Here is a 25350-nt window from a genome sequence, read left to right on the forward strand (position 1 = left end):
TTAAGAGAGTGAGAAAAAAAAATCCAGTTGAAAAACCTATTAAGATTCAAATTGGACCAACAGACAGAATAAATGAGGTCAGTTCAATATTCAAAGATTCAGTGTCCATTGTAAGCTGAAAGGACAGACTTATAGACCCAATTTCTTTTTTCTCTCCTAAAAGGACACTGTAAATACTACCCTAAATTCTGGTACAGTAGCGAGAAGCCTGGGTTAAAGAGGCAAGAAGCTAAGATTTTAAGTTCCAGTTACTGACTGCTGGGGAGTCAATTTAGGTAAGGCATTCTACCACTCTGAGCCACAGAACAGAAAACAAGCTTTTATGATAAACAGACTGGAGTAGAAGATCTTCTGAGTCTAAGAAAACTGCCTGAAGCTTGGGTTTCAGACACAAGTTTGAACCCCCGGCTCTGCCATTATCGAAGCATGTGAACCAGGAACAAATTATTTAACTAGTCTCTGTATCAGGTGCACCATCTGAAAAATGGGACAACCTCAATATTTCCCCAAATGCAGGAAAGCTACACAAGGTGAATTTAAGCAGTACTTAAATTCCACGTAGAGGATTTTAGGGGATGGACAGGCACAGTATTAAACACTCAATCACACAATGAGAAAATATTCTTTTCAGCACTTCTTTAGCCTTTGTAAAAACTGTATTACATTAAGGAGAAAGTTTCTGTTTGGTCTTCTCTTCAATGTCTCTTTAACACGTGCTTAATTTCCCTTTTTTAACAAAGTGAGAGCAAGTCTCAGAGTCAGTGTCTTTAGAAAGCAAGTTTATTTTATAGACAGACTGTTTAAGAAATAATTTGCTTTCATTCTAATTATTTTAAAAATTACCTTTTATTTGAGACAACTGATATCAGTTTTCAATTTAGAGAACCAACATAAAGTTAACTTTAAAAAATATATGTATTGATGATTACAAAAGTGTGAGTCCACTGAAATAATCTGAGGGGTTTACACGCTGCCTACCGCAGGATCCAGTGAGGAGAAAATACGGTAACGCAGGGCAAGGCCTAGCCCACGCCGAGCTCATCTACCCACGGTCAAGGGGCAAAATTTCCGTCAGTGAGGAATCAGAGTAGAGAGTACAGTGCAAACAAAAGCCGACCACGAAGCATGGCTGTGAGATTCCAGAACGATGAGGAGCCAAAAAATAGCAGGAAGAGGTTCTTAAAGTAGAAATCAGAGAAAAGAGGAAAACCCATAGAGGGAGAGTCAGTTAACAGATAGTTACTGAGTCAGACTACATGCGCATCACTGGTGAGAAAATCCAGAGCGGTGGATGCCTCTTAAAGTCCAGGACAAAGCTGTCAAAATGGTCAGAGTCTTAGGTCAAAGAGCCTTGAATGCCAAGCTAAAGATTGTCATGGTGGCAGATCCTTAAAGTCTTTTGACATCTGTTCAGCACCTAGTATTTACATGGTGTTTGAAAAATATTTGCTGAAGAAATGAATTTCAGTTTAATGGTATTTTTTGTACATTAGCCATAGACAGATACACACACACACACACACACACGCACACACATTTTAAAAAAATTATGTCGTCCTCTTCCTTCCTTCTTCCAGTACCAGAAATCACACCCCACCCCAGCTAAGGTAAACTGCCACTTCCAGCCCAAGACCCTGCATCTGGGAATGGAGAAGAGTCTACAGATCAATCTAAAGCCATCAGTCTGTGGGACTTCCTTGGTGGTCCAGCTGGTAAGACTCTGCAGATCCTGCGTGCATGCTGCAACTGAGTCCGCATGCTGCAACTAAAAGATCCCACATGCCACAACTAAGACCTGGCGCAGCCAAAATAAATAAATAGAGATAGATAGATAGAGAGATAGAGAGATAGAGATAGATAGATAGATAGATAGATATTTTTTTAAAAAAATAAAGCCATCAGTCCGGGCCTTTACATTCTCTCTGCCTTTCCAAGGAAAGCTGCTGCTTCCATCAATGCTGCCTTTTATGTCAAACTTGGATCATCTAAATACCAGATCCAATTGAATTCAAGCTGTCATCCCCTTGGGGACTTGCTTCTTCAAGAAAACAAGCTTGGCTTGACTCTTGGCAAAAACTATTCCCAACCTGGCATCCCACAGAAATTTTGCAAAGCAAGTGTAAATAGGGATATGAAACCCAAACAACTTCTTAGCAGTTCCTTCCTTCCTCCCATGCCTGCCCCAACCCTGAAAACTCTTGCTCCTTTTTCTTCCCCTTCTTCTTCCTTCTAGTCCTAATCTACTATGATCTCTGAAACAACTAATTCAGAGCAATGCTTTAGAAAACTTTGTGTCTTGCCCATCTACCCCCAGTGAAAGTCTTCTGAGATATTTAGAAATATTTTCATAAGGTTAGTCCAATTTCCATCCTTTCTTGGAGGATGAATGAGTCTTAAAAGTCAGCTTTTTTTTCCCTATCATGTATTGGCTTAACAAGACTGCAATATAAGAAGCAAAACCTATACTCAAAATGGAGATGTCCAGAATGGAGAGTCCAAATGAATATTTTCTTTCAGAGAGATTCTCCAGATGCTGAGTTGGAAATGAGACAAATGTCTCACTGTGTCTCACTACATCATGTTTGTTCCATTGAAATTTATTGGGATCAACCAACCCCTCCTTCCCTTGCATTTCGGATGAAACTCCCCTTTTGGTTCTATGATTCAAGTCTTCATCCACCTAATGCAGATTAAATAGGCAATTCCAACACCCTCAGGCTTCTACCTTCCTCTCCTCCCACCATCTTCTTTTCTTCCATCATCACTCTCATCAAAACACTCATTAAAAAAAAACAGAAACAAAACAAAACAAACAAAAACGCTCTTTATGCATTCCCTGGGTATTTCCACTCCACCTCTCAAAACCCACAGGATCTGTTACACTAATGCTGAGCTTGTCCCTCAGGACATTTCTCTGGGCAGCTCCAATCAAAGAATCATCCTTTTTCCTGAATACCGACATAGAGTTAAAGGACGTAAAAGCTTGAATGGCTCTTTAAAAGTCATGTACTCAGCCTCTTTCATCTCATCAACCAAGAAACTGTATCTCAGAAAAGTAAAATGACTTGCCCAGGGTCACATGACTCCTTAGTGTGTTTCTCAAATTACATGTAGAATATAATTACGTCAAATTGTATGTAATTATATGTAAAATTTGGAATATACATGCCTGTGTATATTTTTTCTTTAGAGAGAATCCATAGCTTTCATCATATTCTCTATGTAGTCAAAAATCCTCTCCCAATAATTGATAGCCACTGATTAGTTTTTTATATACAAAATTCTTCCTAGGAAGTGTCCTGGACTAAACATCAGTTATCATAAAACATCTTGACTTCAAGACTAGCCAAATAAAATGTTTTGACTTCCAAATGCTTCTTGGAAGTTGGATTTGGTATAGAAAGTGTTGCAGTTCTAAACAAATACACACACACACACATACAAAATGAATAAAAGAAAAGATCCTATACATAAAAGGTTATTTTGGTTTTTTTTGAAAATTAAATTCTATTTTTAAGTAATTAAATTCTAAACTACTTAGTGAATTATCTCATTCTTATTTTTAAAAAATAAATTAATGTGCAAATAGAAGTAGTTTAATGTGAAATGTCACAGACTACAGCACTTTCTCAAATCACAGCTGCCTCAAGAAGAGAAATGAAGCTGAATGGAGTCAGAATTGTTTGTTCTACAAGTAAACTGGCCTAGGTACATACTAATATTTCTCAGTCTGTCATAAACCTAAACTTAACTAGAGTTTTTCCTCATATAATTCTATGTCTAGAATACATGAATTTAAAACATTTTATAAAATGTTTTTTGATTTTTGTTTTTTCAGAAAAAGAATCTTTACTTCCAAATGAGCAACTAAACACACAATGGACTCAAATGGCATGTTCCTAAAATTTTCAAACCAAATCCATTTACAAGGCACAGCTTGTCTTGGAATATTTCTGATTTCCTTAGTAAGCACCTTGGTATTACATAAAGGCACTATTTCATACCTACTATGGTCTACTAAAAAAACAAGCACTTTCTCATCAACACACTTTTTTTCTACTTTTGATCAATACCACTTCAAAGTTTTTTTAGATTTTACCAAGCATTCTAAGCCTTTTTCAATATTTTCCATTGATAAAAAAGAGGGTTTTTTTTACTTCTTTAGTAATTAATATTGTTAAATCTGATAAAATCTTATTTTTAGATAACTTAACATAAAATGTCCCACATTTTGAAACATAAAGTATTTCAGCCTTTTCAAGTTGTCCAGGTTTTAACTCTTCAAAAGGAATATTAACCAGCTGTTGGTAGGACAGTTGAAGGATCATAGAACCTTCATACTCATTTGATCGTCCTTTCTTCATTTCTTTATCAATAGGGCTCACCTTTTGAGAGACAACCTTAGGCATTTGCAATACTGTTTTCTGTAGTTTCGAACATACTGTCCATTTAAATAGTTCATTAATGACACATTTTTCATCACAAATTATATTTACTTCCCATTTCTGTTCATGCTTTTTCAAAAACTCACAAGAAACTGTTTTACTACTTACTCTTGAAGCAAAATAATCCACAGTTTTGCTGTCCCATATGTCATCAGGCTCATTCCACTTTACTCCACTAAGGAAAGAATGAACTCCTAGCTTTTCTGTGATTATCCCATCATTTTAATTCATCTTTAGAATATAGAAAACCAACATTAGTTCCCCATTCTCTTTGACTTGTTTAAGTCAGCATTTATTGAATCCCCTTCCATATCAAGGAGGGTGAATTAAGGACTAGGAGAATGAATCAAAGCCCTCCTGGAGAAGCATACACTCAAGAAGAAGACAAATAAATGTTAACTATAACAACAACAACGAAAACAACAACAAAAACGCAATTAAACCCATGACATGAATAGTGCTGTGATCCAATCCTATGGGAGCAAAAAAGAAGGGGATAATTCATTTTAACTCTGTGTTGGCAGGAAGGTGTGAATTCAGGAGAGCTTATGAGAAGGATGGCATTTAAATCAGGTCTTAAGAGTAGATTTTCAAAATGGAAAAAGACAGGATTTCAAATTTTCTTTTCTTTTAGGAACCAAGTCTGATGCTCCTCAGAGTAAATGGTCTTTGCTTTAATACAGCTTATCGTCTCAACAGAATGCAGAACAACCAAAGGCTCTACCTGAAAGCAATTTTACATATGAGACTTTCTTCCTCTGGCTTCAGATATTTCCAAAATGTGCCTCTTTAACAACACCTATGCTGGTTACCTACTCAGGGAACTATTTGCAGTCGGAAATATCCAAACGAAAAGTGAGACTCATTTTTTGCCTTTTGCTAGTATTTCATTTGTCAAAACTTTGATATTTTAATGAAGTCCTTACCCTGCTATTAGTAAATTCATGGAAACCAGACTTCCCGGGATGCAGCCTCAGCTCCACTACTTACTTACAAACTCCATGATGAGGCTACTTACCCTGTCTGTACCTCAGTTTCCCCATCTGTAAAATGAAGATAATAACAGAACCCACCTCATGTGGTTCTCATGAGAATGAACTAAATTATTACGTGTGAAACGCTTGAAACAACACCCAGCATAAGGTAAATCAACAATAATGTAACTTTTTATCAAGAAGAAATCTTTCCTAAGAGTTTATTTCTAAGGTGCTACACCAATTTAATAAGAAAAAGAGTTTCCCATCCTATTTCACTTTTTTTAAGCTGACTTTGAAACTGTATGTACTTTCAGAGAAAGATGCCTTAAGAAAAGGCTAAATTTGATTCCTAGACAGTAATGGCAGTAACAGAAAAACGGTTTATTTCAGAAGGTCCGAGACATAATTAGGGATAAAACAAGCAGAAGTCATATTGTACAATAACCAATTTTAAAAATTCACCAAAATTAAGACTGTCAGCTAACTAATAGTTCTCTTCCCTTTTTCTCTCCTTTTATTTGTTTATTTATTTATTTATTTGGCTGTGCCGGGTCTTAGTTGCAGCATGCGGGATCTTTAATTGTGGCATATGGGATCTACTTCCCTGACAGGGGATCAAACCCGGGCCACATGCATTGGGAGCTTGGAGTTTTAGCCAGTGGGCCACAGGGAAATCCCTTCCCTTTTTCTTTTGTTCCTTATCCTTTTACAGCCAAATCCTCTGTCTATCCATTTTCTATGCATCACACAGGAAAAGATTTCGAGATCATCTTAGACCTACTCACAAATACTTGACTAAAACGAGAGTAAATTTTTCATTTTAAACCAAGTAAAGAATTAGAGTTGAGCAAATTTTATTGTCTGTCCTTTCCATGGTGTTGCAATCCCTACACAACCAATGTCCCAACAAGCTGAAGAGAACTTGGCTGGCCCACTCATAGCAACAAGGGAAATATAACACAGGCTGCAGATTCTGATAAAGACTAGAGCAGATGAATATACCAGAACTCAGCGAGCATCCTCACAAAGTCCTCTGCCCATAGCAACTGAAATTGTACCACCTCACTGCTTAGTGTGGGAGTCAAAGAAATCTGGGGCTCACTGGCTGGGTTCAAAACTTAGCTCTGCCACTTGCAAGGTGTGTGGCTGGGGACATGTTAGTTACCCTCTCCGTTTCTCAGTCTGCAAAATAGGGATAATAAGTGGATTTGTTGTAAAAATTAAAATAGTATTTGAAAAACATTTGTATCAGTACTTGGCACCTGGTACTATTTAACAGTGTCTATTAAATAAATATTGTAACTTTGGCACTTATGATTATTTCCACATGCAAATATGAAGAAGGTTTCAGTTTCAGTGTAGGCCCTCTCCCAGAATAGTTAAATTAAAACAAATTTTCAGCAAGATCTTTAAAATTTGATACTGAGGTAATTAACCGTAAGGAGCATTATACTTTCATTATTCCTTTAACATCCAGATAGTAAATAAAAATGTATTTGGATTTGAGAGTATTTTAGAAATGTAAAAACCACACATCTATTGGTATTTTCTAGATTCTAAAAAAAGTTCATAATTAAGGAGTCTAAGGTCATGTCCATTTATCTTAGGAGCTAAAAATTAAAATAGCAAAGATATTAACAATTTACAATCACTCTGAATACAGCATAAGCAACTTGCTTTATGGGAAGGAAGATCCCCTAAAAAAATTTTTGATGGAAAAATATTCCAACTTCTCTCCATATAAGGTAAATACTACAGAAGATACTAAAAAGCTGTGTTGCTGAGTTTCATTCGGTTTCATTCATTTTTAATAATGTAAGCATTAAGGTTTCCTAGAGCAGAGGTTGAAAACAACCAAACTCTAATCACCCTTTTCCAATCCTAAGCTACTGTCTTACACTGTCTCACATGAACTGTAAATATGCCCTAAGTCAAAAGGTGTCCAGGGTCCCTTACAGGCCTCTATTTAGATGTAAACTGAGGGTTGAGATTTCAAATGCTCATCTGGAGGGGAGACACATATCACAGGTATCCCCTTCACAATCAGATATATGTCATTCTGGAACACTAGGCTGGTCCCTGCAAGGGGGCTAATGAATTACTCTGACTACAGTAGAAATTCTTACCCCTTAAATGAACTGTGGTCATCGAAGGCTGGTCACTCTGATTCTACTGCTTTTTCTCGAGTAAATACTAATGTGCTCAGTGTATCCAATGTTTTCCCAAAACTCTATCATGAATTAATGCATAAAGCATTAAAGCTCGTATAAAAGGAGCACTTGGGGAAGCTGACAATGAAAACTTTGTATTTGAAATTTATTATACCATCAGAAGAGGTTCTACTCCGGAAACTTCTCCATGCTTTCACACTTTCTTTCATTTGGGAGAAATGCCTCAAGAGAACGATATGAACAAAAGAAAGCCTCCGTTAATTTTGTGGTAGGTATGAGGAAGATGGGCTGAACTATTAATAAAAGGGGAAATGAGAAACTAAGTACTTTTTTAGTTGGGATTTAAATTTTGTCTGAAAAGAAGATCAAAACTTAGGTTTGGGTCCCAAACTATTGTTAAAAGAACCACTAAAACTCTGCTTTTGAACTTGCAAAATTTTGTGAGGTGTTCTTTGTGGGGAGGTGGGGACCGGGCCTTAGAAAGTGACTTGCTGATTTTCATCACCAAAGAATTTTTTTAAATATCAAATTTGTCCTCTATTATATTAATGTATATACTACTCGCTCAGTTTGTTGTGTCACTGAAAAGTGTTGGTTTTAAAAGCTGATGGTATCGCTTTTGCAGTGCCGCATTTCTTTCTCCCTTTTTCTTTCTCTCTCCTTATTTTCTTTTATCTTGTTTATTCCCTTCTTTTTGATAAGTGTTGAAAAAGAGGCACCTACACACAACCTTGGCACTGGCCCACGCCCCAAGAACCTTCCATTTAGCAACGCTCTGGGAGTTGGGAACCACTGTAACAAAACAGAACCAGACGCGCTTTCGCCTGTTCCCCAGGTTTCCTCTCAGTCTGCAAACACCCGTCTTCACCGCATCTCGGTCGGAACCCTCGAGCGACAACGCCTCGTACAGCCCGGCCTCACTCCGGCCAAGGAGCCGATTCCCAGGCCACCCGGCCAGGAGGCGCTGTGGATCAGTCCCCCCGTGGCCACCCGCAGCCGGCGCCCAGCCATCCCTCCCCCCACCGCGGAGCGCAGCCCGCCAGCGGAGCTGCGAGCTCTGCACCGCCCGTCGGGGTTACTCTCGGTCATTCCGCTACACCATCTCGCCCCAGCTTCCCCATCCGTGCCCGGCCTGAGGCTGCCCCAAGAGACAAGCAGCAAAGGGCAGGAAGATGGGGGACAGGGGAATGGGCACCTCAGCTCCAGGTTTCCTCAGGCCCTCCTTCTAAGTCTAACGTTTTTTAAAGAAACAGAACTCTCGTCGCCCCAGCTGCGTCAGGGATACCAGCTCCGGGGAGCGTACGGAGACCGTAGAAAGGACCCAAACAAAGCCCCCGAGGCCTCAAATGAGCACTAGCGCTATGGACCCGGTTTGGTGCGCCTCCCAGTCGCGTTCTTGGAGAACAAGAACGCGCCGCTCCAGTCCGGGGGCGCAGGGGACCGATCCTCAGACCAGAGTCCAACTCGCAAGAACGGAGTGGAGACTGAGGGCTAGCATTTGTCCGGGTGGGCGCCGGCCGACCCGCAGCCAGAGAGGATTCCAGCCGGCTCAGGAGCTTCCAAACAAAGGGAAGAGCTCAGTGCCAGACCTGCCACTCTCCCCACTCCGGCTGCAGCGCCCCCAGCACCACCAGGAGCCCCCGATTCCACTGCGCCCCAGGTACTGCGCTCGGGTCTCCGCGCCCAAAGATGCTCCCCGGGCTCCACCGCCGGGCGAACCCTGAACACAGCGGCGCCGCGTCTTTGGGTCGCCAGAGCTCGTCCTAGGACGTCCTCCCCCCCCCTTACGCCCCCCCATTTGCGCTGCAGGAGGTGGGGACGTGGGGGGTTCGGACTAAAGTCCCCGAAACCCAGCGCTTCCCAAAGTCCCCTCGGCCCTGAAACAAAACAATAACCCCAGCCCAAGTTTCTGGAGAGCCTCTTACCTGTTTTCCACTTTTTGTTTCCGGCTCTTTCCCCCACCCCTTGAAAAACCCTTCTGGGAAAGAAGTGGGGGAAAGGGAGCAAAGCGCCGCAAGAAATGGGCTGTGGCGGCGCTGGTCACGCGGCGCCCCCTGTTCTGCCCACCTGCGCCGGGGGAGAGATGTATCGGCGCCGCTCCTCCGGCCCCGGCCGCACTCACTCTTCCTCAGAATTACCGGGGTTTTGCCGCGACTAGTTCCTTTTATAGATTCCGCTGCGCTGAGCGCAGGGGTTACTATCGGTCAAAGCCTGTTCTCTCCCTCCTTCCCCGCCCCCTTTCCCGGCCTCTGTTTATGTAGTTCAGTCACTCAGCAGAAAGCACGTGGAGCCGCGCCCCGCCCCTTAAACGGGCGACGTCCTGCAGCGAGCGGGGTTGGGGGCGGAGGGTGCTGGTGGGGGTCCGCGCCCCTCGCCCGGGCCTGGGTCCGCGCCCCTCGCCCCTGCCCGGACGGCCTGCCCAGGACCAGCGGGAAACGCCGGGCTTGGGGCTGCGCCTAACAGAGACTCTCATCCAGGTTCAGGGCAGCCAACAGCACGAGTGGACATCGCTTCCTCTAAACTCTTGCTTTCAGCAATTTTTATTTCCTTTGTTCATTTACTCAGTTGGAGGGACTTAGGGGGCGGAGGGAGGAGGAGGAAGGGGAAGAGACCTCGAGGCTGCAAACCCTCGGGATGCCAACCCTTTAGTCTTTTTTTCCTTTCAAGTGCCCAGGGTGTGGGAGAGGGTGGATAGTCCTCTGGACAATTGGCTGGTGTTGTTTTCCACCACAAACCCTGACTTTGGAATTCAAGAGGCGACTTACTGTCTTTGGGGTTCCCAGCCTGGGCCTCCCAGATCCCCGGGAGGACCCCTGAAAAGCGTCTTGCTCCTTCTCTTAGCAAACTGGGTGGAAGAGAAAGGCCACAAAAAACCGAGCAATGTGGACCAGCCCCATTTTTATTTTCATCATATTGGTCAGCGTCCCAGTGATAGATAAATACACATGGCTTGTATTTAGGTTTCTACAGATTCGCAAAGTGCAGCTAGAGAATCGCAGTCTTGTAAAATTACATAACCATTCCAGTTCTCCACCTTCTTCCTCTGGCTTTGGCTTTGACAGTCAGGAGCAAGACGGCCCATAACATTTGAGGAACAGAAGCAAGAGTACAAATGGAGGCCCACATACTTTAAGTCTAAATATTTAACTCATAAATCAAGCCAACAAACTGTAAAATAAGTTTCTCCTACCTGACAAAGATACCTTTGGAGCAAACTGGAAGGGAGGATTCACATTCAGACTCCTCACCCTTTGACTTAAGTTTTGTCAAGAAAGTGGTGGAGTGGGAGAGCTGGCCCCCAGCCAACTTCTCTTCCCACCCCCAGCTCCATCATATTCCAGAAGAACCTCCAGGTGTGCATGTGGGCCCCTAGCTGCACAAGGCCCTCCATGCTACAGTCCAGGCTATGATTTGAACCCAGGTCCACATGTCAGTGGTTCTGTCAACACTCGTGACTGATCCAGGGAGGGGGCCCATGCAAGCCCTGGAAGTGCACTTAGGGGCCTTACTGCAAGGAATTCTGGGGTCCTGGCAACTCATAACTGTGGTGGCCTGGCCCCTAGGTCCTGTGGACTCTTCACCCTTAGGAAGGGATGAGGTTTGAGGCGGGCCACAGCCAAGCCTTCTGCAGCCCAGGGCCCACGAGAGGACTCCCTCTTGCCTGGGTCAAAGGACAACCCTGGTCAAGAGAATGGGTTCTGGGGTCACATTTGACTGAACCATATGATCCACAACTTTCTGCCTCCATTTCTTTGTCCATAAAACAGAATATATATGCTCTCCCTGCCTCACAGCGGTTTTCTGAAAGCGCATTTTGTTCATTTGAGCTCCTGGGAAGAATGGCACTGTAAACAAAGAGGGTGTTGGTAGCTGACTATTGATGTCATTTTCTGGTACCAGAAAATGGCCTATAAAGATTGTCCCATGCCAAAATTTTAAAACTCCAAGTCTAGCCAAGAGCTCAAAGTAATCTTTCTGACCCTCTGGATATAAAGGAAAGCTCCTGGAGGAAGTGTTACCATTCCAAGTGTGACTTATGGAAGGTGCTTATGTCTCTCTGACTCTCCATTCCCTGCCCACCCACCCCACCATCCACCTATCACAGTGCTTGAAATCCCACCACCAAAAGCATTCTTTTTGGAACTGAAGGCTATAGTTCCCAAGAGCACCCCCTACTAAAGTAATCCCTCAGATTGTTCTCTTGGGGAATGAGTGACAGTAAGTTCTGTACAAATGAGACAAAGATAGACTGTTGGAGAAAGGAGATGAGGCCAAGAAGGAGATGAAAGCCCCAGAGAGGACAGCCATTGATTCTGAATACACAGGTCTATGGCCCCCAACGCCAAATGTGATCATTTTTAACTAAGAACAACCTATGGTATCAAGAATCTGCTCATCTCTGCAATGAATACATGAACACACCATAATGTTTGAAATATGCTTATTAGTCGTGTTGATTTCTACCAGTAAAAGAGCCCAAATCCCCAAAGAGTCTAAGTGATTTGGCCAAGGGACACAAGGACCTAAGTCTGCTGACACCAAGCCCACACTTTGCAAATACGACAGGTTCACATGACAAAAATACTGAATTCCAAAAGTTAGAGGTTAAGAGAATGTGTCCCTTGAGAAAGTGTAAAAGCGTGAATTCTCTCCCTTGAATGTCACAGGTCTATTTGTTCCAGAGTATGCTTCAGCGAGCTTTCCTCCAAGTCCTTCAATTCCTGCTAACACCAACACCAACACTCCAGGTCCCCACCCTAGGTGACCCTTTCCAAACAAGTGGAATGGCCCTTCTTTGTTGCTGTGGCTCCGGAGAAAATGATTCTGTCAATGTAGCCTGGATGTCTTGAAGTTCTATTCTGAGATGACCCTGGAATCTTTTAACTACAGAATTCAGGCAGCTGTGGCCTTGGAGACCCTGCTAGAGGTCATGAAGCTACAGATTTTCATTCTGTTGAGACTTTTAAATTAGGAATTACCTAAAAGGTTTTGCTTGGAAATTGCTTTGATATATAATATCTGTTAACTGGTCTACATAAATGTACATGCACACATTATTTAAAATGTAAATGATTTTCACCACACATGTGTATAGCGTACTGTTTGATTCCTGGAAACTGAAAAAAATAGAGTATTACAGGAAGTCAATGAAGAATAAAACAGAAAATATTCTAAAAATAACTTCTCAAGCAGAATTTGTTACAATTAAGACCTAATAGCTGGACTTTTTGAGAATTCCTGGAGAATGACAGGTACCTCAAAATTAAAGAAAAAAAATAGGTAATCCTTCTTTCATGTAAAGTGGAATAAAAGGACCTACAGTTCATATTTGAGTCAGTTTAATTCTAATTCATGGTTAGAAACAAATTCTCAAGCTATAGATATTCAAACAAACAAACAAAAAATACAAGGAATCACCATTTGTGGAGTAAACCATGTATTGCATAGGCTTTCAATACCTACAAATTCTATATAATTGGACCAATGCAATCCCCTTCTTTATTAATGTGACTCCTATTGACATGTAGCAAGATTCAAAACCATTACTGCTTCTGGACTTGAGTAAGATGTTTGTTCTGCTTGTCATTGGGATCAGCAAGTTAGTCTGGATTATAGACAGACATATTCCCCTGAATTACTAGTTGATCGATGAGCTATAATTCTCTTTAAAAGCCAGCCATCCAACCTGCCTCCCTTCAAGCTCTCCTGCTTTAATAGCCAAACTGCTGAAAAGATTTCATCTGTTATCCCTCCCTTTGATTTGCTCTCCAGCCCATTTCAGGCAAACTCTGGCCCCCACCACTCTCCAGATTCATTAATGACCTCCTTAAAAAGAGAGAGAGAGGGGTATATGTGCTTTCTTTCTTATCAGTATAAAATATTTTCATGTAGAAAAACAGAAAAATACCTCAAGTGCAGAAAGACTGCTGAATGGGTAACGCTGATGACCTCCTTTAAGTCCCTGGGCTACCTGATCTCTGATATTTGACACTACCCACCACACCTTCCTTCCTGAAACAAGTTCATCTCTTTTATTTCCTGAATCTGGTTCTCTTCTGACCCTCCTGCCTCTTTAACGACTCTTTTCCTGACTCCTCTGTCCTTGTATAATGTCTCCTAATACTGGTTTTCTCTTTTTAGTTTTACATGATCCACTCCCCTTGGCTTCACGTAAACCCTGTGTCGCCAGCTCTCATCTCCTTGCTGGGCTCCGGGACGGTACGCCCCCCATACATGGTGGGGCGTCCAGTGGGACCAGTGCTGTGCTCGCTCCAGCTCAGAACTGCTGACTGTGTATGTATATCTCTTCCCGATTCTGCACTAAGTGACTTCCACGGGGTGAGCTTAAAATCAGCCCATGGTTTGGAATATTAACACCATTGAAATCTGATACAGTCAGGGCTTTCTTTTCTTCCTTTTATTTTATACTTTCTTTCTTTTTCTTTCTTTCTTTCTTCCTTTCTTTCTTTTCTCTCTTTCTTTCTTTCTTTCTTTCTTCCTCCCTCCCTTCCTTTCTTTCTTCCTTCCTTCCTTTCTTTCTTCTTCCTTTCTTTCTTCCTTTCTTTTCTTTCTCTCTTTCTCTTTCTTTCTCTTCTTTTGGAAAGCCAATTTTAACATTTACCACCACAACACTGAATAGGACATTCTGCAACTAAACCCCATACTTATTTTTTTATCTTCCCTTTAAATCTCCCTCCTCCATATGCATCTTATGATTTAATTTCATTTAATGACATCCTCATCCACACATTGACTGTGGGAAATCAGAGTCATACTTGTTTGACTTTTCATCTCTCTGACCTCATCGTTCTCTTCTCATCCTAAAAAGCACCCAAGTCAGGCCAATTGAATCTCTTAAATATCTCTTAAATCTGTCCCTTACTCTCCATCCCCACTTGTCTAAATCCAAGCCAAAGGACTGAGAAACCTCCAAATTGCTATTCCTGCCTTTAGTTTCTTCCTCTTCCTATTTATCTTTCCTACCACAATGGAGTGATTTTTGCTTGAAGGGAAAAAAGCTAAGCAAGCCAACACAAAAACAAAAAGTATCTAATCATATCTTTCTCCCCTTCAAAACTTCCTATGGTTCTCCTTTGCTTACAAAGAAACAATCCCTAAAAGTCCCTTAAGAAAACCTACAAAGACCTTTGCAAACATGACATAAAAGGCCTTTGAAGCCTCCTCCATCCCCCCATCCCTATCTACCCACTCCCCCTTCCACAGACTTTCTGCATCTCTGCTCAGTAGTTTCCCTACTTGGAAATCCTTCTTCTCATCTCCACCCCTGTCCTCCTGTGTAAGATGATTGAAGGAGAGGGATGGGATTAAATGACTAACTCTGCTGTGCTATTATTCAAGAAGCAGGAGGGACAGAGAAGAGAGAGGATTAGAATTCATTAGATAAAAAGGAATGGGGTAGAGGGTAGATGAGAGAGAGAGAGAGAGAGAAATATTATAGGCAGCTATTTTTTAAGTACTCAAATTAATAGGCAAATACCCTTAATTAATAGGGCAGACAGTACCCTTAAGTTTAAAAAGAAAATAATTGGACTCGGCATTAAAAGAAATCCAGCATTTATTATAACAGAAGTGATGTATCTGCATTTTTCTCTCCTTACTCAGAGTGCTTTTTTGACACTTGTTAAGAATCCATATTCTTGGCTGTGATTTCTGGGATGAGGGACTGCTATTTCTTAGCCAGGAGCTTTCCTTCTCTCTGACATATTAATAAGAGGATAAGTCATTAAAAAACAAAGAAAGCCTAGGAAATGTTCCAGAGTTCCCTTTTCTTTTGGGCCGCTAGAGAGGCAAGCCTGTCTTTTTCCTCTTCAGCATTTTGGAGACGATCCCTTCTGTAGTGCATGGTCTTCCCTTTGTTGTTGTCCCCTTGGTGTTCTGGTGTTGGTTTGACTCCTGCCTGCACCAGTGCCCTTTATAGCTTCTGAAACTGTCTTGATAGAACGAATGTTTGTGCCCCCTCAAAGACAACACTGTCTAGCTGTTGTGCTGTGACCAGGCCATGGAGGCAGGCCTTCATTTCCCTTCTTCATTGCCGTGCTTCCGGTGACTGATGCTGTCCAGTGAAATCTGAGCAATTTCTTAGCTTGGTTACTTGTCCCGGAAACCTACCCATGAAGAATCATCCACGGGGGCTTCCCTGGTGGCGCAGTGGTTGAGAATCTGCCTGCCAATGCAAGGGACACGGGTTCGAGCCCTGGTCTGGGAGGATCCCACATGCCGCGGAGCAACTAGGCCCGTGAGCCACAGCTACTGAGCCTGTGCGTCTGGAGCCTGTGCTCCGCAACGGGAGAGGCCGCGATAGTGAGAGGCCCGCGCAACGCGATGAAGAGTGGCCCCCACTTGCCGCAATTAGAGAAAGCCCTCGCACAGAAACGAAGACCCAACACAGCCATAAATAAATAAATAAAATAAAATAAAATAAAATAAAAATTAAAAAAGAAAAAAAAAAAAACAAACCTTGTTTAAAAAAAAAAAAAAAAGAATCATCCACGGTATGTAAATTAGCGGGGATGGGCTCCATTCCCAGAGGCCTGGGGCTTCCCACAGGTCAGTTTAGCTGACCCTAAAGCTTGTTCCTCTGGATTGGCTCCGTTACCCAACAAAGCTCAGCAGGAAGTCCCCACATCTGGCTGCTTACTGCTGGGGATGGGAGGCCCTCAACACACTACTAGAATGAGAATAGACAGCTCAGTGGTGGGCCCAGTCCTGACATATAAGGAAATAAACTGAGAGGTTAAGGAAAAAGGAGAGTGATGTAAAAGTGAAGATCATAAAAACTGAGGGTGTTAGTGGCGTGTGAATGGCCCCAACATTCTGACAGGCAACGTAGCAACATATGTTAAGAGCTATTGACCCAGTAATTTTACTTGGAGGAATTTACCCTAAGGAAATATCCAAAAATATGATCAAAGACTTATATTCAAAATGTTTGTACTATGTTATCTCCAGGAGTGAACATTTTTAAAATAGTAAATCATCTAATGGTTAATGTTTATTAATCATCTAAGATTCTAAAATAAATTCTGGTAAACTCATATGATTGAATTCTATGCAGTCATTAAAAATAAAAATAATGTTGTCAAAGGTAGTGATATGGGAAACAGCTCATGATAAATGTTAACTGAAAAAAGCAAAGCTATAGCTATGTGTATATATGATTTATATTCTGTAAAAATAGTTAGCAGTGTATTTGTAGTCTTTTTCATTGACTATATGTGTATAGAAAAGAATGGAAAGAATGCCACCTAAAAGTTAACAGCTATTTTCTGTGGATGGTGGGATTAGGATTAATTTTTTCATACATGTCTGTATTTTACAAAATTTCTAGGATAAGCATATGGTATTTTTTACCTAAGAAAAATGGCATTAAGAAGAGAGTTTGTAGATTAGTAGTGAGAGGGGATAGTTCACAACTGCAGAAAGGCAAACCATAAACCACCACATGGAAACAGTAAACCCTGACATATTTTAGAAGAATGTATACACAGTAACAAAGAGCAGAAGAGAATATGGAGAGATGAAATTGTTAAGACAGCTAGAACTTTTCGGTGAGTAGGTTTATAAATTTTTTTTAAAAGTGAGAGGATTTTAAACCAATCCTAGGAGGCCACTGCTAAGTGAAAACTCCTTATTTGTACAACATGTCTGTGTGTCCTTGGGCATGTTACTTCACCTCTCTGTGCCTCAGTTTACTCATCTATCAAATGGAAGTAATAGTAGAAACTACCTTATAGGGTATCTATGGGTATTAAATGAGCTAGTACATGTGAAGTGCTTGTACTGTGCCTGGCATGTGGTAAGTGCTCAATAAAAGACAGCTGTTGTTGGGACTTCCCTGGCGGTCCAGTGGTTAGGACTCCATGCTTCCACTGCAGGGGGCACGGGTCCAATCCCGCATGCCCCGAGGCGTGGCCAAAATAAATTAATAAATAAAAGACTGCTGTTGTTATTATTAATGCCATTTATTATGTTACTATACTATTATTCCAAACAACAATATAACCTTTCCTCAATGTCCAATAATAACTTAATAAATATGACTTCTTTCCAAAATTCCAATCTGTGGATTTTTAAATTGATATTTTCAATTAGATTAACCAGTATAAACTACTTTGCCAGCCTAGACTTCAAATACGGTCATATCTCTTTTCCATCTTTTATTTAATTACTCAAATCCCCACATGCCTACCTATTAGCAGGAAATCCAATATCTCTTTCTTGAGATTTCCTTCCTCCCCTCCCTCCCCCTGAACTGCCTAAGAGCCCTGGGGGCTTCCACAGAGATCTAGAGAAGCCAGTCAGCCTCTAATTTTCAGCAGCCAATTGCCCTGTCACTAGCACACAGCAGTACCACTGAAGTACCACTGATTGGTGCCTCAAAGTCCCACATACCCTTGTTCACTGCTGGGATTGTGTCCATGCTGGTCCTGACCTCGGAACAGCCTCCATCAGCACCCTGCTTTTGGACTCCCAAAATTTATGCACTTTAGTTTTTAATCAGAAGTTGCACACTGGCGGCCCATAGCCACATCCAGCTCTCTGACACGTGGTCTGGGCTAAAGTGTGTTGGTATTTTATTGGAAATAGTTGATGAGATTGGAAATGTCACAACAAAAATCTTTATTTCTTGCTTCTATTGGAAGGGTGGAAGCTCTGACCACCTGAGGCCCATTCCCACAGAGCAACAATTGGCCGATGCTGGAAAGAGGCTCTCTCTAGGTGGAACATGCTGTCTCTACCTTAGCCAAGTCCCCACTAATCCGTTTTTCTTAAACAGCCTGATTTACTCTTCTGTTCCACCTGCTCAGCCCGTAAAGGCTTCTGAGTTTGTGGCCCCTTGGCCTGGAAGTTCTTGGGGGAGTGTGGTGGAGTGGACACACTAGTCCATTATACATCCTGAGAATGTGTTGGGAGAAGTGGCTGAGAGTGTGAGTGTAGTAGGCAATGAATTACCTAAATCTTGCGAAATCAAACCTAGATGAGGGTTCTTATTTGCTATTTTTGCATCAATAATAAGAGTGACATTGTTCCTCGAAGATCAAAACCCTGGGTTTCTACTTCTGCTAGTTTGAATTTGATTTTTTTAAGGCACACCTTTGTGATTGTAACTAAACACAACTTGAGTCACAAAGCAATAAAAGGCATTACCACCTCTAACAAACGCAAGACCACTTCCTCAAAAATCTCACCCTTTACTAGTATCAAAGGCCTAGTAAAATCAGCAGGGAAGAGTCAAAGAGGTCAGAAGCAACACTCCCTTCTGGTAACTAAAACTGAGACCAAAGAACACATCCAAACCCATAAGAGCCCAAAGTTTGATCCAAGCCACTTTGTTTATTGAATTAAACCCTAGAGATAAACAAAGGAAGCAAGATGAAAAACAGTCAGCATTCCACTCCGGGTGGTCAATAAGGCAAAGTTGGAGAAGAGATGGATCAGGAAAACATGTGGGCAGCTGGGGAGACAAAAGCATTCTCAAATGAATCTTCAGTGTGTGGGAGATGGTTTTGAATGACTTGGGATTCAATGAGAGAATGACAATGATTTCTTCTGCAGACAATTTGTTTGCCACCTTAGATTTCTATGAAATGACCAGTGTGTCATATAAAATATGATACAATGAAAACTAAATTTGCAGTTTCACACTCTTCATTTTCTTAAAACCATACAAAAGCAAACAGAAATTTGAGACTCTGAGACTTCAAGGAAACTGTAGAGTCATAGTAATTTGATTCTAAAAACAGATGCTTGACAAGAAGTTATATTTAAATCAACCATCAATCTATCAGGACATAATTTCTAAATTTGGTAATAGATAACCTTTCCATTTTATCCTCCCAATCACCATATGCATAGGATCATACTTTATACTAAACAAGGTGCATTATTTGATTTTAAACCATATAAATACCTTGAGGTTATGTTCCTTGAGTCCAAGAATTACATTTTAAATATCAAAGACAAATCCCCAAAAATGAGGAAGTGTGTTAGTAGCTCACACATATTGGCGGGTGAAAAGTTCAACAGTGGAAATAATATTGCTGGTGTCCGCAGTCCTAGCAATAAACAGCTAAATGCTCTCTTTTATAGTAGATTTGGGCAGGATATTTTTGTGGAGTACATAATGTTTGAATACATCTGTTTTGACTTGGGAAAATTTTATCATGGTCTAAAACGCAAACCTTCAAACTTTACATGGGTTTTTGTAAAAATCAAAATAAATGTTAAAAATGCATGCTCCTAGTCAAACGTTCAGACTATAACAAAAGTAGAAAGATAAAAAGACTATGAAAAAGGTACAAAGAGGAAAGTGAGAATCACTATAAGCCCACTACCCAGAGATGACTTCTGTCAATGTGTCTGGTGTACATTCTTCCAGACTTTTTTTCAGTGAATAAATTTGGACATATACTTCTCATTTTAAAAAACAAGTTCATGCCATACACATTATTTGTAAACTATATTTTTACGTTTTTACATATTTGCATAAACATACTTTACATAAACACACATATTTGCATATCACTAATAATTTGTAAATTATTTTCACTACATAATATGTTATAGACGTTTTCCCATGTAAACAAGTATAGATTATACCATTTTAAATGTATGATATTCCACTGTATGTATTATTATAACTTGAAATCAAATCCCCAGAGATAGACTTATAGTTTGTATCTCTTTTTTGCAGTCATAAAAAATGCATGTGTACAAAGATAGTACAAGAATGTTCATGGCTGCACTTTTCCTCAGAACATTTCAGCAAAAGTGGGATTGCTAAGTAACAGAATAGACATATTTTACATTTTGATACATATAGCTAAATTATCCTCCATAAAGTTGGCACAATGCACTCTCACGAACAGGGTGTGAGAATGCCTACGTTTGTTTTTTTTTTAAATTATCATAGAGTAACATTTACATTTCTTTCTTTTGGTACACAGTTCTACAAATCTTAACACATATACAGATTTGTGTTACCACCACCATAATCAGGATACAAAAATGTTTCACCTCCCTAAAAACTCCCTTGTCCTGTTTCTTTATAGGCACACTCCCCTCCCCTACATCTAAACCCTTGGCACCACTGATCTGTTCTCTGTCCCTACAATTTTTTATCTTTTCAAGAATGTCATACAGATGGAATCATCTAAAACATCTTGAGACTGGCTTCTTTCACTCAGCGTAATGCTTTGGAGATTCATCCAAAGACGATTCCATTCATTGTTCTGGGCGGGGGGTGGTTTATTGCTAAGTAGTATTTCATTACATGGATATACCACAGTTTGCTCATTCATTCAGCCACTGAAGGACATTGCTTCCCAGGTTTTGGCAGTTGTGAATAAAACTGCTATACAGTTTTTTTGTTTGAATATAAGTTTTCATTTCTCTAGCATAAATAACCAGGAGTGAGAGTACTAGGTCATACGGTAGGTGTATGTTTAACTTTACAGGAAACTTCCAAATTGTTTTCCATGGTGGCTGTTCTATTCTGCATTCTCACCATCAGTGTTTGAGGATTCCAACTGCTGCACATCTTTGTCAGCACTAGGTATTGTCAGCATTACTTTAGCCTTTCTAATAGGTGTATATTGGTATGAATATGTCTAGTTTTTCATCTTTCTATCAATATTCTTATCAATGTTAAAATTATGTCCAATCTAACTTACTATTGTTTTGATTTACATCTTCTTTGATTACTAATAAGACTGAACATCTTTTCATACGTCTATTGACCTTTTTAATCCAAGTGTTCAGCTTTTTCTTTGTTAAACTCTTGTAAACCAAGTGTTTTAACTCCTCAAATGTTACACGTGTTGCAAATATTTTCCCCAGATTACCATCATTTTTTTTTTTTTTACTTTGTTAAATCTATAAGTCTTTTCCTTTAGGGTTTCTGGCTTTGATGTTTACAGATTCCTTCTCCATTTCAAGATTATAGAAATATGCAAAAAAATTTCTTCAAACACTTGCATACATTAGTAAACATTCAATTTTATTTTTACCAGTCGCCTTCACCCCAGCCCATGGGGAGAATCTCAGAAGTGGGGTAAGGGTAAGAGCAGCCAGCTTACACTCATTGTTTGAAAATTAAAACTTTTTTTCAAAGTGTTTCTCTATCAGCAGGAATCAGTTTTCTACAACCACATCAAAACATTATGTAAAATGTTCTGCTGAGCGTTAAAATAAAACGGCCAAGATATTTCATGGCTAAGGAGATTGTTCTGATCGGGGAAGGATAGAAGTGAGTGTGGAGAGAGGCTCTCCCTCATGAAACTTTGCTAAAAATTCCATCTCTTCCCCTTCTCACCCAAGCCCCGAGATCAAGAAAATGACCTTTCTAAAAATCAAGAGTTAATTACTAGAAGTCCTGATTTAGATGCTGTACACCCCAAAGAACAGTTTTAGTGAGTAAATAGGATTACACTGAGCTAAGCAGAGATGGCCTTAAAGGTGATCTGAAGGATGACCATAGAGGAAGAGGGCTCCAATGCTGGGGGTCCAGTGTTGGGGAGAATCAAGGAAACAAACCACAGAAGAGAAAAAAATTAATATGCAAGAGAGTAAACTGAACAAGGGAAAAGAACATAGTAAAGAAAAACTATGAGTGGAAAAGGAGTCTGGAAGGATCTGCAGCAAAACAAATGACCGAATATGAGAGCGTTGCAGCAGGAGATGGTAAGCTCTATGACGAAGGGGGAGGAAAGATAAAAGAAGTAGAGGGACCTGAGCCACAAGGAGCCAGGCATCCTTGACCAGGTCAGCGACCGTTTAGGGAAGAAGCAGAGCTATACTTGAAACAAAGGCAGAAATTATAATCAGTTGTGATTTTCACTCTTTAGTAAAATCGAGCAGTGATTTCTCTATATTTTATAAATTATTCTCAAACAAATCCCACTTTGAAAGACTCTGTTTTAGAACCTCCAATTCTCATTAGTTGTGTCAAAAATTCCAAATTCCTGTCATGTCCAGGATAGGAACAACATATCTTCCAACAGGTTCTACCTGAATACCTGCCTACCTCGTAGAATGAAAAGGGAGGGTTTCATCGTTGGCCCTGAAAATAAGGGTGTTACTTGTGTGTATATATATACATATAAACACATATATATATATACTTTATCATCATCACCATCATCAGAGTGGTCGCTTAATTCATATGGTAGTATACTCTCATTATCAAAGAGTCAAGTGTTTATAAAGTCAACAATTTATGCAAACAAGCCAAAATAAGTGAAAGGATTGAAAAATTATCAGGATAATTAGAACCCAAAATAAAGTTCTTTACATAAGCCTGAAGACAGAATCTCTGAGTGTCCATTATTACCTAATGATGGGAATGTTACCCAAAAACTGGGTTCACCTCTTGGTGGGTGTCAAGCCAAAGATAGGGAGAAGGATGGATTTATTACTTGCAGCAAGTAAGGAGAACACCAGGGATGTTTCCCAAAGCAGTATGTCTCTGAATAGCAAAACTGGGTAAGTTTTAAACTAAGGGTACATGCACATTCATGAAGGGGCTGGAGCAGAGGAGAATTCGGCATAGAATTGGGGCAAAGGTTGACAAAGTCCAAGCTTTAGTTGACTGAAGTCAGGAGGGTCAGAAAAGGTCAACATCATTATTCCTTAGGTTCTGACCAGTCTCGGATCTCAGCATGTAGTTACCATTCTCCACCTCCGTAGGCGCCTTAGTTCCTGCAGAACTCAAAGATCTGTACCAGATTATGATGTATATACGTTGAGGAGGAACTAGGACTCTGTCTTACTGCTGAACTCTGGTTTCTTGACTGTTTTTCCTTTGTCCCTGCTTTCCCTCACTTCCCTTAATATCATTCATTACTGAGACCTGTTCAAGGGCAAGCACTGTGGCCAGGCTTAGATCACAAAATAGCTTAGGCCAAAAATGGCTTCTCTTATGTAAAGAAAGCCATGCCTGATTCTCTTTCTCCAGGGATCCCCTACTCTATCTGCTTACAGGAATACTTGCTTTACGCAGTTTTTTTCAAGAAACATTTATGAAGCACACACTCTGCTAGATGCTACCATGCTTTGAAGGAGCTCACAGCTTAGTGAGGAGAGAGAAAACAGTTTCAATATTACCTGAAGCAAGCTGTTAATGAAAAAAATAAAACAAAAAACTCAGGCCCAAAATGGCATCCCTCGTGCTAAAGCCCATGATACCAAAACTAGATTTCATACCTAACGTAATTGCAGTTTCAACTTACACCATAAATGTAATCAATAAACTGGTCTGGAATTTTCTATTCAGCGCCAATGAAGTAATCTACCACTTTGGCCCTCTCCACACCCAAGAGGAAGGAGAATCAGTCTGCATGATAAAACCCTTGCTGTTGCCTCCCACCCCCAAAAAGATGTCCTGGCCTAAAAACAATTCTTTCTTTTCTTTTGCTAATAGCTCCCTCATCCCACCCTTCTTCTTATAAAAACCTTCCATTTTGTACAACCCCTCAGAGCACCCATCTACTTGCTAGATAGGATGTTGCCCCACTCATGAATTGCCCAATAAAGCCAATTAGATTTTCACATTTCCTTGGTTGAATTTTTGTTTTTTAACAAGCTATGGTGAAGGGATAAGCCAGGTGTTGAGGAAGCACAAACAAGCAAAAACCCAGCATGAAAAGTCTGAGAAAGATTCACGGAGGAGTTAACATTTGAGTCGAGTCTAAAAAGCTGAAGATTTCTCCAGACTTGGAAGAAGAGCTTTCCGGGAAGGGTGCGTAAAAGCATAAAAGCACAAGGAGTTGAACAAATCAAGATAGGTGCAAAGTCTCCTATTGTGGCTGGGGCCCAGGAAAGTCACCCAGCATACAAGGTGCAGAGGCTGGCCAAGGCTAGCTCATGAGGGCTGAGAAGCTATATCAGAGGGCTTGGATTCACTGTGGCCTCTCTTTCTCTTATTTTTTTTTCTTTTTTCTTTCAGTCTTATTGAAATATAATTGACATATAGCACTAAGTTTAAGGTGTACAACATAAAGACTTGACTTACATGTATTGTGAAATGATTATCACAATAAGTTTAGTTTACTGCCATCATCTCATATAAATACAAAAAAAGAAAAAACATATTTTTTTCCTTATGTCTCCTCCACTTCTAATTTGGCCTGAAATATAATTAACAACATTCCTTTCTATATTTGCCACATAGACGAAAACATCCTTACTCTTAAAAAAGTAGAGCAATTAAGTGTGAACACTGAAACTAAATGGTCTGGTTTCAAATTCAGGTCTTGACTCTTCAGTAGCTGTGTGGTCATTTAACATCTCTGTGCCTTGGTTTTGTCATTTATAGAGTGAGGACAACAATAGGACCTGCCCCGGTTTGTGGTAAGGATTAGTGAGTTAATATATGTAGAAATACTCAGAACATAGCTGATAGGCAGCATTCAATAAATATTAGATAGTATTGCTATTAGATTGTATTGGCATATTCAGAAATCAGTAGTATACTTTTAAAAGTACACTTTCCCACTCACTGACCCTCTGATTAGACCACGTGTGATTTCTGTTTGCTTTCAACAGCCCTGCTGGGCACCCCCAGGACAACATCCTTCCTTAAAAATACTTCTGAAACAGAGCAGCATGTTGTATTGTCAGAATGGTCTTGTTTGATCCCCGTCCAGCCTGGCTGCCAATCAGAAATAAATGGACAGTCCACAGTCAGTTCAGCCGTGCCGCCCAGATCACAACCTGGGCCAGGAGAGGCAGCTCACT

General features: G+C 40.6%; 1 protein-coding gene across 4 annotated transcripts in view; it reads right to left on the bottom strand.

Moving 5' to 3' along the window:
• The window catches only part of ABCA1 (ATP binding cassette subfamily A member 1), a 177282-nt gene that overhangs the window by 128300 nt on the left and 23632 nt on the right, over positions 1 to 25350 (bottom strand). The window contains exon 1 of one of the 4 annotated variants that reach the window (XM_082403720.1): positions 9519 to 9820. The exons of 1 other annotated variant lie outside the window; for it this stretch is intronic. The gene's annotated coding sequence lies outside the window, so the exon portion shown is untranslated. Of the gene's footprint in view, positions 1 to 9518; positions 9821 to 25350 lie in introns of those variants that run through there. 2 more of the 4 variants (XM_082403726.1, XM_082403723.1) reach the window with 2 other exon arrangements.

This window comes from Balaenoptera borealis (genome assembly GCF_965194805.1).
Source record: "Balaenoptera borealis genome assembly, chromosome: 8".
NCBI lineage: Eukaryota > Metazoa > Chordata > Mammalia > Artiodactyla > Balaenopteridae > Balaenoptera > Balaenoptera borealis.